Below are 13,544 nucleotides of genomic sequence, written 5' to 3'. Positions count from 1 at the left end.
GGAGCTCAGCCGTAATGGCCCTTTAAGAAGCCAGCGAGGCCTGCCTGGTTAGTTTGTTGGAAAATACCAATCTGTGCGCTATCCATGCCAAGCGAATAATCATCATGCCGAGCGGGAAACGGCGAAATAATATTCACAACAAACGGTCCTTATTAGGACCACAAAATCGTTCTCAGAAGAATTACAATTGAAATTTCCATTTCGTGCTTTGGAAAATAACTTCCCTCTTATCGGGTTAGTTATTTTCTATAATAATATCCGAAAAATGTGCGATAAAACCAATAAACTGACCAATTGGACGGAAGCAATAAAATACCTACAACAATTTGAGTTAGAAAAGTGATATTAACGGAAAAATGCTTCGATCGTTTCTAAGTGTTTGGCAGCTGAAGTTGCCGATTTGTTTTCCAACGTCAATTATTTGCGCTGTGCTGTACGGAACAGATTTTTGCGCGATTTGTTGGGAAATAATTAAAACAATTGTGTAGTAGATTCCGTAGATTTTACCGTAAATTTTGATAGAAATGATTTTGTAAAAGCATTAATTAGCCGTGCTTTGAATGGTGGTTTTTGCAAATCTTTCTAGAACATTAGTGAATGTGGAATGATGAAAATATTTTCATTTGTCGCACAAAGGGATGGACTACCATCTGCACTAAGAAGTTTATAAAAGAGATCGCATTCCGATATACAATGCTCATTCGATGTGAGCTGCGAAAGGGGAATGTTTGTGTATGTACGCAGCAGATGCGAATTCGGGCAAGGTTCGAATCGTTAGCAAGGATTCTCGTCTGGTATCACCAAACATAGTTATCTGCAAACCGTTCTTTTTAGGATGAAAACATAATGGAGAAAGAATTGAATTAGAAAGTTCCATTTAATAACTTGCATTGAGTGTGCGCCTGTCAAGTCTGCTGTACTTTAGCAGTGACACATAAACCAATGTTTATCGAATTAATCTACAAACCCGTAGGTTTTTGCAAATCTTTCTAGAACATTAGTGAATGTGGAAACCCTGCTACTAAGCGAATGCCACGCCAAAAAGAATGATGAAAATATTTTCATTTGTCGCACAAAGGGATGGACTACCATCTGCACTAAGAAGTTTATAAAAGAGATCGCATTCCGATATACAATGCTCATTCGATGTGAGCTGCGAAAGGGGAATGTTCGTGTATGTACGCATCTGGTGTATGTAATCGCCTGGTATCACCAAAAATAGTTATCTGCAAACCGTTCTTATTAGGATGAAAATATAATGGAGAAAGAATTTATTTAGAAAGCTCCTTTTAATAACTTGGATTGAGTTTGCGCCTGTCAAGTCTGCTGTACTTTATCAATGACACATATAAACCAATGTTTATCGAATTAATCTACAATGCAAATCTTTCTAGAACCTTAGTGAATGTGGCAACCCTGCTACTAAGCGAATGCCACGCCAAAAAGAATGATGAAAATATTTTCATTTGTCGCACAAAGGGATGGACTACCATCTGCACTAAGAAGTTTATAAAAGAGATCGCATTCCGACATACAATGCTCATTCGATGTGAGCTGCGAAAGGGGAATGTTCGTGTATGTACGCATCTGGTGTATGTACTCGTCTGATATCACCAAAAATAGTTATCTGCAAACCGTTCTTATTAGGATGAAAATATAATGGAGAAAGAATTTATTTAGAAAGCTCCTTTTAATAACTTGGATTGAGTTTGCGCCTGTCAAGTCTGCTGTACTTTATCAATGACACATATAAACCAATGTTTATCGAATTAATCTACAATGCAAATCTTTTTAGAACATTAGTGAATGTGGCAACCCTGCTACTAAGCGAATGCCACGCCAAAACGAATGATGAAAATATTTTCATTTGTCGCACAAAGGGATGGACTACCATCTGCACTAAGAAGTTTATAAAAGAGATCGCATTCCGATATACAATGCTCATTCGATGTGAGCTGCGAAAGGGGAATGTTCGTGTATGTACGCAGCAGAAGCGAATTCGGGCAAGGTTCGAATCGTTAGCAAGGATTCTCGTCTGGTATCACCAAACATAGTTATCTACAAACCGTTCTTTTTAGGATGAAAACATAATGGAGAAAGAATTGAATTAGAAAGTTCCATTTAATAAGTTTGCGCCTGTCAATTCTTGTGTACATTTACCAGTGATTCATATAAGCAAATGTTTATCAAATTAATCTACAAACCCGAAGGTTTTTGCAAGTCCTAGAAAATCAGTGAATGTGGCAATCTCATTCGACATGAAATTTCCAGTAAACATTCATTCAAAAAGTGCATTGGCTCAAATTATCCATGAATGTCATATGATATGCCAAAGTTTAGTCCTACGTCAACACCGCGGTTACGTCCCGGACATTACCCACTCCTAGTTTTTTTTCGTTTGATTTTGTAAACTTCAACCAAATGCGACACATTTTATAGAAGTTTCGCGGGTTCCATGTTACTTCTGCATACTTTAGAGAGGTTATTTCAAGGGTTCTGTGCTACCCAGAGTAGTTCTGCAAACTCCAGCAAAGTATTCCAAAGTTTAAGTAAACCATAAATCCATCATGAAATTCTACCTAGTATGAAAAGAATCCTACGAGCTTTAGGGACGTCCTACAAGTATCTTGAAAGTCTAATAAATTTTTGGGAGCTTGCTAACTTACAAGGAAATCCTTAGAACTACAGACAATTTGTACGATCTTCCTATCATTCATAGTTTTTTTGTCAAACATCAGAGAATCCCAATGAGCTTTAAGGATGACAATTCGCCGGTTGATAAAATTTAGGAAAATACTTCAAACTTCAGAGAATTTTCATGCACTCAAACATTTTACATAAACAGCAGAGTGTTCACGATATTCACTCATCTTCTACCAAACTCGGGGTAATTCTTCAAACTTCAAAAAAATTTACGATCTTGATCGAAATCTTTAGAACTTCTGGAAAGTTTACGAAATTTCAAGAGTATTTAAAGGATTTATGGAAAAAAAATTCAAACATCAAGGGGCGTCTTCAAGCTTTACAATATTACTTCAAACAAATAAATTACAACGAACCTCAAGTAAATTTCTAAAACTCACAGTTAACTTCACAAAATTACGAAAGTTTGACCAAAAACTTTTGCATGCTTTATGTACGGTATCTCACAAGTATCAGAGAAGTATTACTAACTTCGAAGTAACCGGTAAAATCCAAAGAAATTTTTCTGAAGACCAAAAATGATTTTAGTAACTTTTAAGGTATACTATCTAGAGCATTGATAACACGATTTTTGCCAATTGATTTTCAAATATTATGGACATAAAATGTGAGTGCTGAATTCATTACATTCTAGGAGATACTAAGTTTTGAATGGAATGGGTAAGATTCGGATCAAGTACATCCAGCGAATTTGATGGAGACTAATATGACCTACAGATCTGGACAAACACAGCCTTTTCCCTCTATACTTCTTTTGTGAAACTTGTGAGAGCAATTAAAGGAAGTATTTAACATATTGGCATGGTTCAAGGATTAAGGTATGACAGGGAACTATGCTGTATATATCTTTTAGCTCATATGTTGTCATAAAATATATTTAAAATTTAATCGCCATTGCAAATATATTAAAATATCCGTTTTGCGACCAAAAAAACAAAGGAATAGAAAAACAATATGTTGTTAATGGCATCGCGCTCGCGGAAATGTTACCAAATTCAAAGAATTTATCAATAACTCTCGAATATCCTACAATATTCAGAGGCATCTTATTCTTTTCGGTTTTTATTACAAATTCAGAATATTTTATGCGAAATTCAGACAAATCGTACGTAGTCAAGGAACTGAATAAGTCCGAGGAAATGCTTTTGCATGCTATTTTCAACCATTCTGGTTGTAGCAAACCGTTCTTCTAAAAGCAAGTACACAGTGATTGAACAGTTTATCACTAATATGGGGATTAATTCAGTGATAAATCTTATTTTTGTAACTTTTCATGCAATATTAAACATAAAAAGTAATACTTTGAAATTTATTTTTGTGATTCGATAGTACGTACGTTTCGATAGTACGTACACTAAACGAAGCGAAGGTGTACGTACTATCGAGGTATACCTGTATATCAAAATCGGTTGAAATTTGACCGAGTTAGAGTAGATTGAAGAATAGAAGATAATGCCATAAACTATGTTAGTACCGCAAAGGTTAAAATTGAAATGAATGCATAATTTGACAAAAGGTGAACATTTATCTTTTTTGCATTGGAAATGTTTCGTACATAAACGTACGATTCGTTCGATTGCTCGGTTTACTCAAACATGGGGCACTAAATACTTTCGAAAGTATTTTCATAACTTACGCTAAATGGTATTTATACCACAGGCCTGTTACGTCAACTGGTCAACTAGCATATAATGTCTTAGGTCAAACTATATTATGCCAAATGGCTTTGTCTGTCTTGTTCAAAAATTAAGCAATTTTAAAAGTGTTGTATTGTACTGTTGGGACTGATTATTTTTCGTATGGATACATTTTATAAAAGGGCAACCGCTCTTTTAAACATGAGTTGTTCTTTTGAATTTCATTTTTGGAAACATTTGTTTTGATCCACTTCTAAAAAAAAGCATCATGTTTTATTCGACCAAATTTTAATCGTAGCACTCCATGGAATGTAAAGGAATACCTTATTCTAGTGAAGGCTACATGGTTCGACAGTAAAACGGAAGTCCCCTGCCTTCTCACTTATCTCCTCCAATTTCTATTTCAACCAGGTACAGCTTTGTGCGTTATCCGGAGAGAACCAAATAAAACTATACCTAGCCAAACTCACTGAAACTGAGGATGAGTGAGTTCGGAGGGATTGAAAGGAGACACCCGTGAAGATCTTTTAAGAGATCATTCTTCAGCGTAATCGAAAACTGACCTTTCACTCGATAAGTATTGAGACTCAAAGACTCTATACACTGAGCCAAAGCATTGTTGAAAAGAGAACCTCTGCGGTTGTGCTTTTTTTTTCTTTGATTTTGATCAATTTGTTTCCCATTTTGAAGGAATTAGAAGGAGTACGTTTCTCGCAACTACCAGTATTCACCCCTTATGTTGTGGGAAGTGACTCAATTTTCGATTCCCCAAAAATCCAAAAAGGTTCTTCATGTAACTGTTTCAAACGTTTTCTATTCCATTTCATTACTGCATACGTTTCGTCACTCAAAACAACGCTTAGAACCGAAGAACTACTCAGTCATAGATAAATTCTCTTCGAGAATTAGCGAAAACAAAATCCGAATTTATATTATACGCACTTACTTACCTTACCGTTCAGGCTAGAGCCTTGTTGTCTCTTGCTGTATGCAGAAGCCGTCTCCGCTCCACTCGGTCGATTGCTGCTTATCGCCAATCTCGTAGTCTTCGAACGGTCCACCGTGCTCTCTGTGCGCCCCATCTTCTTGTTACTGTAGGGCCGCCCTCGAGAATCATCTTCACCGGGTCATCGTCTGACATTCTTACGACGCGTCCAGCCCACCGCAAACGTCCTATTTTTGCGGTTTGCGCGATGGATGGTTCTTCCAGCAGCTGATGCAACTCATGGCTCATTCGCCTGCGCCACGTGTCGTCTTCCATCCGCACGCCACCATAAATGGTACGAAACACCTTTCGTTCGAAAACTCCAAGGGCGCGTTGGTCCTCCACGAGCATAGTCTAGGTCTCGTGGCCGTAGGGGACCACCGGTCTAATCAGCGTCTTGTAGATAATTAACTTCGTGCGGCGGCGAATTGTGTTCGACCGGAGCGTCCTCCGGAGTCCATAGTAGGCACGATTTACCGCCAAGATCCGTCTCTGAATTTCTCTGCTGTTATCGTTGTTGGCGGTTACCAGTGAGCCCAAATACACGAATTCGTCAACCATCTCGATTTCGTCACCGTCAATCCGGACTCGGGATGGGAGGTTCACATCGTCGTCTCTAGAACTTCTTCCTCTCATGTACTTCGAAACGATGATGCTGGCTTCAGCTTTCAGTCTGAGCTTTCAATCCTGCTGGCTTCAGCTTTCAGTCTGATGTACGTTTCCGACATCGCCTCAAAGTTCCGTACCGTTATGTCAATGTCGTCGGCGAAGCCAAGAAGCTGGACTGACTTCCTGAAGATCGTGCCACTCGTGTCTATCCCCGCTCACCTTATTACACCTTCTAACCCGTAACCCTCTTCGAGATTCAAAAGGACTCGAGAGTGTCCCTGATACTCGAACAACGCACATCACCCGATCCATCGTCGTTTTGACTAATCCGAAAACCCGTACTCGTGCCTTATCTGCCATAGTTGATCTCGATCGATTGTGTCATACGCCGATTTGAAATCGATGAACAAATGATGTGTGGGCACGTTGTATTCACGGCACTTCTGCAGAATCTGCCGAATCGCGAATATTTGGTCCGTGGTGGCGCGGGAACCCATGAATCCCGCTTGGTAGTGCCCCACGAACTCCCTTGCAAAAGGTGATAATCGGCAGCAAAGAATTTGGGAGAGGCCCTTGTAGGCGGTGCTAAGTAGTGTGATCGCGTGGTAGTTGCAGAAGTCTAACTTGTCACCCGTTTTGTAGATTGGGCAAACGACACCCTCCATCCACTCCTCTGGAAGAATCTCCTCCTCCCAAATATTGGCGATTACCCAGTGCAGCGCTCTAGCCAGTGTTACACCACCGTATTTTTATAGCTCGCTGGGTAGTCGATCTACACCGGCTGCTTTTTTTGTTTTTCAGCTGACCGATCTCCTCCTTGACTTCTTGGAGATCAGGGGCCAGCAGCCTATCGTCTTCTGCGTGTGCTCCAAGATCCGTTGCCATACCACCTTCACCTCACACTAGTTTATAAGAAGGTTGTCGTCTAAGTCCCTGCACATATCGGCTAGCGGTACGTATTATACGTATTATGTTATACGCACTACAATGCACTAATATTAGTATAGTATCAAATAACTCAATCGACAGAAAGATAATAAATCAATTATTTATCTGTTGGTGCTCTATATTCACAGATCGCAAAAGGAGCGTTTCCCATACGTATTGTGATCATAACAAGCATTTTTTATTTAGATTTTAGAGGTTTTAACCTTACGGTCATTCGCCTCCTTTTTCGGGTTAGAATAATTTACCAACTACGCTATGCCCCCGCATTTAAGTGAAAATAATCTAAATGAAATTATTGTTACGTTGAACTTGGTTGAAAAAATACTATAATTTCCAGTCTAGTTTTCAAGGGTTTGGTGCTTTCTGGAAAATATGTTTTCTGGGAAAAAGCTTCGGCATTTTATTTTCTGGGGAATGGTTTCCGGGGAAATGTTATAGGATCACCCACAACATTTTAGTCCTCATTTGTAATCAGCCACCTAAAACTATCAGATTTGACCCGAGTAAAGTTATACAAGTTCAAAGTCAGGGGTATCCTGGTTTAAAAGCTTGCGAAATGCGCCCTTACGATTAACAATCTGATGGATGTTTTGTTGCTAGACTATCGCAATCTTATTCCCGCAAATATTTCTCTGAATGATATGGCTTCACGGCTCAATAGCACCTGCGAAGCAATACACAGTAGATCGCTTCACAGGAATATGTATTCATCATATATACATATTCACGAAGGTAAAAAATAATCGAATAAAAACTGCACACGATGGGTGGATTTGAGAGCAGTGGTAAACAAGCATACACTCGTGAGTGTTTGAGAGAATGATCTATGCCTGCTTCTATTTCCAAGCACTGAATGGGACAAGCTTTTTGAAATAGCGTCTACAGCCTACACTCCATTGATTAGATGTTTGTCGTGTTAGTAAAATTTATCATCGGTCTGCGCTTTAATTTTTCTGCATTAGTCAAACAGAACAGAGAACTTGCCATTTCACTTCTTTAGAACGCGGCCTCTAAATAGAAACACTGGAAACATATAAGCACACTTCATAGGTAGAAAATTCAATTATGAAGAGATGAGTTTTTTTAGATTTTTGAAAAACGCTTTCCAAAAAAGAGTTTTACCTGAATTTCATTTGATTGTAGTCACTGAATACATTACAACACATTGAATACGTACCCGAGTGTTATTTCTCTCTGCTTTGAGCTCCCCAATTTCGTCATCCCGTTCCAAAAGCGTCTCACGTGCTTGAGTTAATTCTTTCGTTAATGTTGAGAATTCCTGAAAATAAAACAATGAAATGCTACATTTATGTATCCACAATTGTAACGTTCAGATAATATTGCAAGATTCTGGCATATAGGTACCAACAAGAGGTGGGAAAATACCGGTTGAGTACTGGTACGGTAAACTAAATTTCCACAAGTGTTTATGTTTCCTTTACATTGTGTGCGGTCTTATCGCTGGTTGTGTTTATACGAGACGAGAAAACCAAACCGAGTTTCGTTTACACAGTACCGTGGTTTGGTTTTGATTTTCGTTTACCGGTGCATGAGTATGGGAAGGAAACACGAGAATAACGAAACCAAACTTCGGTTGTGTTGCGGTTGTGTATTCGGGTTGATGGTTATCGGCTATGGTAGTGCTGCTAGTATTTTTATTAATAATTCTAAACAAATTTCTTTTGTGTATAATATAAGGTATTTTTTCGGTAATTGACAAAATGTCTTCAGACATATTTCTGTTCAAATAAATTATGTTCGTGGTCATAAATGGCGTTCCTTAACTCAATATTATTCGACGTCATTTTGCATCCCAATATGGTGTTATTTTCACGACGATCGGCATACATTTCCAAGGAAACGAAACTTGAATTGCGTCGTAAATTAGAAATTCAAAATGGCGGCCTATTCATGATGATTTAACAACTAGCATGGCTACATTGTGGACCAATATCCACATTGATGATTGAAGGTCGTTTTACATGTTTTGCGGTAAAGAGACAGACAACTTCGTGATTGGACACAATGTGAACAATTTTTTTTTATTCAAATTATTGCGCAACATTTTTTAAAAATTTAATTGTTCTGCAGTAGACTTACATACACACATCGACTGGTATCGCCGGAAATATTTATTCATTAAAGAAACATAGTTTCAACGGCGGTCTATAAAATAAAAGTGTTTTTGCTATTCGTTAGTTGGTTACTGTTCTCAATGAATTAAGTTTTTTTGTAATTGAATAGTTTAGTTTTCTCTAAACTCGAATGTTCGCGACCAAACCTTCTAGATGTTTCAAAACGATGTACAGTAACAGCAAAAATAACAGAAATACGTATTACCAGCACTCAGTAAATAAGGACCTAATCGTGAGTTTCCTCCCACTTGCGGCTGAGTTGCTTACCATATGTGAATAACACACACATGCATGCAATTGCCTTTGTGCAAGGATAGATGTATCAATACGATGCGCCGTAGCAGTAATAATAAGGATATGTGTATACAAAATGCGAGTGTGTTCTCGAGATTATTCGAGAATCGCCTTACCAGCGCAACCAGCCGTGGATTAGATCTCATTGGTACGACTATTGGCGATATAAATACAGGCCACTTTGAATGCATTGAGTGTTAATGTGAAGTTTCAAGTAATTCAAGTCATGTTTAATTGATTTCATTAATTTTATTGATTTCATTAATTTAACTGATTTTATTGTTTTTGCTATTTTATTGAAATCGCTGATTTCAGTGTTTTTTTGTTTAATTTCAATTTAAACATTTTGACATTTACATCAATTTGTATGCTCTAGACAACTTTGCCAAATCAAACATATCTACATTTCATGGTTCAGCATTGAAACATCAATTGTTGAACTTTTAACAACTGCTCAGAACCAGCTATTTCGATATTACCCCATTGACTCTCAACAACTAATTGAACTTAATTCAGTTGTCTATTCGGCAGCATTTCAGACGAATTTACTGCTTCTTCTTTCAACCGAAGCACCGTGTACAGAAAAAAAAACCAGGCTCGGTTTTTTAAAGTCAAACCGAAACCGTTGCTGAGAATACATCAACACAAGTTGAAATTCGTACACACATGTAAACGGTGCTGAGTGGCTCGGTTTGGTTTTAGAAATCCAAACCGAATACGTGTATTACTCGTTTACACGTGTTGAGATTTTGGGCACCATACCAGTGAATATACGTACCGGTTGGTTTTCTTACCCATCTCTGGTACCAACACCATGCAATCCTGGCACGTCATTTCCCTCCGCTTACAAAACATGAAAGAGATTGTATGGGGAGATTTTGCTCGGTATCGATTACTTTGGAATACGTCACGTAATGTCTGCTGAAAACACTAAAACTTTTCTCATCAATATTCTCTACAAGCCAATATTCGAGCAACGAGGCTCGACGCATGGAGAAGCAGCAAGCACTCAACACTGCTGTCAACAAAATATTGCAGCCGTAAACATAACAAGAAGTAAATGCTGTACCGTTTCTGGTTTTCGTTCTTCTGGATAGCGAGGCGGCGAAATATATAGCAAATTTATCTAAATAAATTATTCTCTCCTTAAATCTTTACGAGCATGCTCTGGTATTTGTTAGTTATACTCGCAATATCGATTGAAAACAAACAGGAATGCAACAACCGACTTCAAAGCCATCTTTGCTTCACCTCTACCGCAATGTACCACTGCTTTACCGTAGGCATTTATAACACTTTTCACCAACATCGCAGCTGCAGCGCACAGTATCGGTGACTATGGTCCTAATGCCTTCCCGCTATCGGTAATCTCCAGTAACACAGCTATAGCTCCTCTGGTTCCCATCAGCACTGCCAATACGCATCTATCGCTTTTGCCACTACCACCCATTAATGTTACTGCAATCAGTTCCACTAACGCTTCCGCTGCATTCAGCAAACCCATGCAAAATTGTCGAACAGTCGACTCATCTTTGACAGCCGCCGCTTCGCTGCCTTTTTCCAACTGTCGCTGTGCAACAGAATCGGATGTGTGCTCAACGTTCTCTTGCTACAGCACGTTCGCTCGCCAAGCCGAACTGTAATGGCAACAGTGCAATCTTGTGAGAAAAAGGACTGTTTGGGGACAGTTTGTACCGCGTTCGATTTGTTGAGAATATTCTACACTGAACGTAGCGAGCCGAATGGGCTGTCGGTTTATCATTTTTTATGTCTGCTGTTTCGCATAAACTGTCGCGGTAACAGCCTTCTGGATAACATTCTTCGTCCAAACTGTCGTCTGGTGCTGTCATATGAAGAATGTCACCACTGAACATTTGCATGGCGTTTGAATCGGCGCAGCGGCAACAATTTGCGCTAAAGCGGACTTCCTTAAGCGAACCCTACACGAGCAGAAATACCCGAGCAACACCGGTTGTTGACTAGCAGTTTCAGCAACATAATTCGTTACATAAAGGTATACGGCAACGATTATTGAGGTGGTTTAGCAACCAAAAAAGCGCACGTGTAAAAGCTTATGCTTATGCAACTAATCGTAGTCGTTGCTTGTTACAAGTGCTACTTGGGTATTGACAATAAATCATATATTGATCAATATATTGATGGTGTAAGATCATTTTGAAAATATTGATTCTGTAGAATTTAAATGGGATTGATGGATTGAAGCAGTCTTATCAATATATTTATTGACAATATTTCTGTCTCGTGTATGGTTCGCTTAAGGATCAACGCATGTTTAAGCGAACGAACGTGTAAAGTGTACTCTTCAGCATAACAGTTATACTGTTATGCTAATATTGCGCATTAATTTGGACGTGCTTTAGGCATGATAAAACGCAGTTTTCAAGCGTAGAAAAATTTGCCCAGGACAGAATTCTGGCACTATTTTCACTGGATGTCATTTAACATCAGTTGTCAGTTTTCATTACGTTGTCTTGGGAAATTAATTTATAGCAGGATTCAATTGATTAAATAAATAGTCAGTTTTCTAATGCCGTTTTTAATGAACAACCCCGGAGCAGTAAGTTGCATTTTCTAGCGAAAGAGCAGGCCACTAGACGTTTTCATTCCAACTTCTGCCAGAAAGTGCAACACTAGTGCAATTCGCTGCCCCGGATTAACTTAATTTAAATATTTTTGGCATTTTACTTGGTTAGTTCTCACCGATTACTGTGACGTATGCAATCTTTATATTGTAAAAACGAAAACTGATCAATTTACAAATATTAATCAAAGTTTTCAAAAATCTAGATATTGATCAAAATTAAAAATTCGGGATTAAAAAATCGAAATATATTAAAAAATTGCAAAATTGAAGACTTCAAAGTTGCAAAATTAAAATGTTGCAAATTTAAAAAATCAGGAAATCGATTTTTTTTTAATTAGAGGGGAGTGGGGCAATTTGGACCGCTGGTTAATTCGGATCCCAGCTATTTTTCTGCTATGGTAATATTGTGAAAAGCGTATTTATAATTTTCATGGCTGTAATGTAGCTCTGTTTTATCTCACAACATTTTGCGGTTCTCAGTTTTCGTGATCATGCGCTTTTTTGATAAATGTGTAAACATGATTATTGTATTTTTAGCATTTTACTTGTTTCGTTCTCACCAATTACTGTGACGTATGCAATCTTTATATTGTAAAACGAAAACTGATCAATTTACAAATATTAATCAAAGTTTTCAAAAATCTAAATATTGATTAAAATTAAAAATTCGGGATAAAGAAATCGAAATATTTAAAAATTGCAAAATTGAAGACTTCAAAGTTGCAAAATTAACATATTAAAATGTTGCAAATTTTAAAAATCAGGAAATTTTTTTTTAATTAGAGGGGAGTGGGGCAATTCGGACCGCTAGTTAATTCGGATCCCAGCTATTTTAAAAAAAGCCTCATAACTCATGACCTATGTTCATGCTGTGATTCGTGACTAGGTGCAATCTGCATTTTCATCTACACGGCATATCAAAAATCCGTTTTCTGAAACCGTCCAACTTTTCGTAATACGTACTTTTAAACGATTGCTTCCTGCCGCGATACGCCAATTCGACCCACATCACCATTGCTGAACAATTACTATCCAGCTTCACTCATACGATTCTCCCCCGCAACATAACAGTCAACCACAACGACTAAAATATTTGCTCAGGTTTTTAATTTCGAATGACGTTAAAAATTCGCTAACTGTTTAAAATTAAATCAAATAAAGCCGCTCGTTGTGATCCTGTCTGGGAAATGAATGAAAAAACGAAAACCTTGCATGCAGCATTCATTCTAAATCGTTCTATATTCCGCACCGTACTTGGCTTAACTAATGTACAGAACACGACTTTCACAGAAAAAACCTGTTTTAATCCACCTAGAGGTGCAATGGTGCCTTTCTCATTTCTCCAAACTATGATTTAATAGCTGGTTCGTACAATATAACATTATGGAAATGTCTTTCATTCTTATTACACTTGGTAAGTGTATATAAGAGCACCTTTTTGCATTCATCGCGGTATCGGTTTGAATCGGAGTTTTCTATGTGATCGCACTCCACAACCCTTAACTCCGGAGCTGGAAGTCGGATGGTAATTTAATATCAGTTTCCGGGGACGCAACACCTTTCATTTAAGACTAAGTTGATCAAATCGTTCTAGCCATTTTCGAGAAACTAATATAACCGTTATTCTG

At 38.1% G+C, this 13,544-nt stretch overlaps 1 protein-coding gene across 2 annotated transcripts in view; it reads right to left on the bottom strand.

Moving 5' to 3' along the window:
- The window catches only part of LOC131683089 (uncharacterized), a 233,556-nt gene that overhangs the window by 172,679 nt on the left and 47,333 nt on the right, over window positions 1–13,544 (bottom strand). For both annotated transcript variants that reach the window (XM_058964907.1, XM_058964908.1), the window contains exon 3: window positions 8,060–8,161. The gene's annotated coding sequence lies outside the window, so the exon portion shown is untranslated. The remainder of the gene's footprint in view (window positions 1–8,059; window positions 8,162–13,544) is intronic.

Source organism: Topomyia yanbarensis, chromosome 2 (assembly GCF_030247195.1).
Source record: "Topomyia yanbarensis strain Yona2022 chromosome 2, ASM3024719v1, whole genome shotgun sequence".
NCBI lineage: Eukaryota > Metazoa > Arthropoda > Insecta > Diptera > Culicidae > Topomyia > Topomyia yanbarensis.
Note: the sequence above shows the minus strand (reverse complement) of the source record. Positions and strands in the feature narration are given on the sequence as shown.